The following is a 4,415-nucleotide window of genomic DNA, read 5'->3' as shown; positions in this document are numbered from 1 at the left end:
GTTGTATTGATAAATATTGTATTGTGTTGTATTGTTATATATTGTATTGTGTTGTATTGTTATATATTGTATTGTGTTGTATTGTTATTTATTATATAATATAAGGCTTCTGCACTGCAGTAGAGGGGTGCAATAAAATTGATATTGAACGTGTGCAGTAAAGATGCAAATGAGCGCGCGACACCGTGGGAACTAGGACGTATTCCTACGCACTACTACTATGTGATATGTGCTGGGGGGACGTTACATTACAAAACCACACTGACGGACATGAATATCTAGAGTTTACGGAAAGACAAACAAAAACCAGGACAGGGGAGAACACCCGTGATGTACGCAAAGTAAAACCAAAATTGTGGGCAAACACTGAAAATCCCGAAAGGTGTCCTGTTTATGTTTACAAATGCTATGCAGATATGAGACCTACGACTTACTGTAAAGGATCAGATCCATTTTATATAGCTACTACAACAAAAAGCTCACCTGGAAGTCATGAGACTTGGTTCAAGCGCCAACCCGTTGGTATCAACAAGCTAAAATCCATGATGCAACGTGCCATAAAGGGAGCAGGAATCCAAACTGACAAACACTTGTCAAATCACAGTGCGAGGAAATATCTTGTCCAGAAATTGAACGATAATAACATCCCCGCTAACCATATAATGCAAATTTCTGGTCACCGAAACATTTCTTCTATTAATAATTATTCACACATCAACACGAATCAACACAAAGAAATCTCCAAAATACTGCACGGAAATCCAACAGCACCTGAGACCGGATGCAACACAACATCACTGACACAACAATCAATGGCGTGTAACCAGTCAACTTCCTCTGTTGTCAGGGTCCAGGGCGGTTTCCAAAGTATCTTTTCAGGTGCTGTCACAGGAGGAAACATACAAGTTCATGTTTACCAAGGACCTCCTCTGAAAAAACGCGCCCGTGTTATAGAAAGTGACAGTGATTCTCAGTAGGCCTAATATCCAACACATGTGTTTTCGGTTTCCGACGACCTTCACAGTGCGCGCGCTCTTACACTGTTCATGACGTCACCGATGAAAAAACCCAGTTTTTTTCCGAAGCGAAAAAAAAGAAGTCATATTTTGTAAACTTTTATTATTTCAATTGTTATCACAATTAAAATGATCGTTAAAAGTAAAACTGTTGGCCATTTATTATTCTGATAAAATTCTGCGGACTACTTTTGTTAGCGGAACATGCTCTCAAATCATTATATGTGATGCGTCCTTTCTCGTCGTCATTGCATATAGAGACGTTAGTATTGAAACCACTTATGTAGGTAGGTTTCTCGAATTATATAATAAATAGAATCTAACACTCGTGTTCATGTTATATTGAATTTATTGTTATATATTGTATTGTGTTGTGATGTTATATATTGTATTGTGTTGTAATGTTATATAATGTATTGTGTTGTATTGTTATATATTGTATTGTGTATTTATATAGTGTTGTAATGTAATATATTGTATTGTGTTTTTTAGTGTTGTACTGTTATATATTGTGGTGAATAGTATTTTGTTGTATTTTATTGATTGTGTTGTGTAGTATTATGATATATTGTATTGTACCGTGTTTTGTAGTATTTTATTGTATTGTATGTATTGTATGGTGCTGTGTTGTATAGTAATGTTATGGTATTTATTGTGTTGTAAAGTATTGTGTTAAATTGTTTTGTGAAGTGTTGTAATGTAATACAATGCATTAATTATATCCTATTGTATCGTATGGTGTTGTGTGGTATTGTATAATGTTGTAATGTAATATATTGTATTGTGTTGTATTGTATTATATTGTATTGTGAAATGTTGTAATGCTATACAATGTTATGTAACCTATTGTATTGATTGTGTTGTTTTGTATAGTATAGTGTTATATTATATTGTATTTATTGTGTTGTATAGTATTGTGTTGTGTGTGGTTGTGTTGTAGTGTTGTTATGTAATATATTGTATTGTATAGTATTGTATAATATTGTAATGTACTACAATGTAATGTAGTGTATCCTATTGTATCGAATGGTGTTGTGAAGTGTTGTAATTTTATATATTGTATTGTAAAATATTGTAATATATTGTATTGTGTAATGTTGTAATGTAATACAACGTAATGTATTTATCGTATTGTATTGTGTTGTGTTGTATTGTATTGTATTTAAATTTGAAAACTAGCTGCAACATTCATGCTACTAGATGACCCCCTCCCCCTCAACACACACAGACTCACACACGAACCTCCCTACCTCAACCCCGGGATGATAAGTATTTACATATTGACAGCTTATACTTCTTGCACTGATTTGTTACCGATGTACTGTGTTAAACATGTAACATGAGGGCCCTTGAATCCGTACATGTGTTGCAATATTTATTCTGTTTAATGAAAATATCGATAAATCATTTGTTGTTCCTCAACATACGTGTATGAAATACTAGAACAGTTTCATAAAACATATTTTCATATACTTCGTTTTTCAAATATCATTTCGGCTATGTCGTACATGTATGTAAGTGATTCAAATTGATTCAAATTGATCGAAAACCGATTGAAAATATTTGTAAATCCTTAACATATCAACTTTCTGGGAGGAGGGGTAGGGGGTCAACACTTTTTAAAATTTAATTTCTAACTTGTGCAGCTAACCTCGCTTAGCACACCCCAGGGGATTTACACTTGCACGTATTTCGTATCAATAAATGTATTTATTATAGTCACGGTATACCGTAATGTATGTAGTGCAGGTAGTACAGGTGTACTAGTGTCCGGATATGAGGCCAAGGTGACACAGGTAGCCGTGTGAGGCGGGACGGGTAACGCGTGTTACAGGTGCGACACTCTATAGAGTAATATATGTAGTTTGAGTGTTACATAGTCATTCGAGTCTTGACGGTTCAATGATTTCATTTCAGGGAAGATTCCGTAATGGGAATTCCTAGCGTCTGCCAGGATCCGGATTCAGGACGAAGCGAAGAGAGAAAGGAAGAAGGATGGGGCACGTGCCCTTTGTATTTCATGTACTTGTTCCTTTAGTAAAATGGTTGACCGTCCAAGGCAACTACCATACATGGGTGTTGAGTTTTATATGATAAATGCTTTTTGTTCGGTTGAACGTAGTGAATTAGAATCACAAATTAATATTTATCAAATGTTCCAAAAGATATTCAATGTCTTTTATATTGTAGTTTTCAGCTAAACTCAAATTGAATTTATTTACCACTTTTAGTTTAAACATCATATTGGTTCATTGTTGCTTTCTTCTTGTTGGTAAATATTGTTTTCTTCAAAAGGACCAATCGTCAACCAAATAGTGCAAAACAGACGGTATTCACACATTGCGGAACCTCATGTATTAATACATACTTGAGATTTTGTTGTCTAACCCATTTACACAAAATAAATGTAAAACTATCGTTAAATTATGTTACATAATGTCGCTGTCTTCATTTAACAGTATCGTAGCTCGAAGGGAAGAACTTTCAGTTTTTTGTATTTTTAAGTTTACGGAAACGCTTGCTTATTAAACAACTAGAATTGATTAATACCTAAAATGGATTGAATTACACCGATTTGAAATGGGTAGTATTATAATTGGGCATGCCGCCCCGGCCGCCCGGGTTTTACCTGGGACAGTACCCCCTGTCCTCCTAGCCAAATATGAATTTGATTGTGTAAAGATTACTTATTTGCAGAAATTAAGAAATTATATTAAAAATTGATTGAATTACATCGATTTAAAGTGGGTAGTATTATAATTGCTTATTTGGGTCGAGCCCGGCACGGTAGCCGTTACTTTGTTTATGCCGCCCTGGCCGCCCGGGGTTTCACCTGGGACAGTACCCCCTGTCCCCCTAGCCAAACATGAATTGATTGTGTAAAGATTACTAAGTTGAAGAAATTATGAAATTATGTTGATTTTTTTTTTATGTTTTTAAGCCCTGGAGGTCCCGATATTAAATAACACGCGCGATTTGAGCTTGATATGATAGCGTATAGTTGAGAAATAGCTAATTTTAAAACATCATAACTCTGCCAATAAACGTGTTCTCACAATTGTTCATAATTTGGTCAATAAACAACTGAAGAGTTTTAGTTGAGCTAATGATACTGATGAAGGCCCGGGCACATCCGGTGTTAGAAAATGGTTTTAGCAGTACTGTATGTTTGATAAGTACCTAATTTCAAAACAACAAAACTATGCAAATGTTTAACATGTTCTCACAATGTTTCAGAATTGGGTTAATTTCATACATACTTTAACAACTGAATAGTTTTAGTTTAGCTAATGATACTGGTTAAGGCCCGGGCGACCCCGTTATTACAAATAACACGCGTGGTTTTCAGCAGTACTGTACGGTTGAGAAGTAACAAATTTCAAAACAACATGACTATGC

The sequence above is a fragment of the Mizuhopecten yessoensis genome, unplaced genomic scaffold, assembly GCF_002113885.1.
Source record: "Mizuhopecten yessoensis strain PY_sf001 unplaced genomic scaffold, ASM211388v2 scaffold11109, whole genome shotgun sequence".
NCBI lineage: Eukaryota > Metazoa > Mollusca > Bivalvia > Pectinida > Pectinidae > Mizuhopecten > Mizuhopecten yessoensis.
This window is presented reverse-complemented; position numbering follows the sequence as displayed.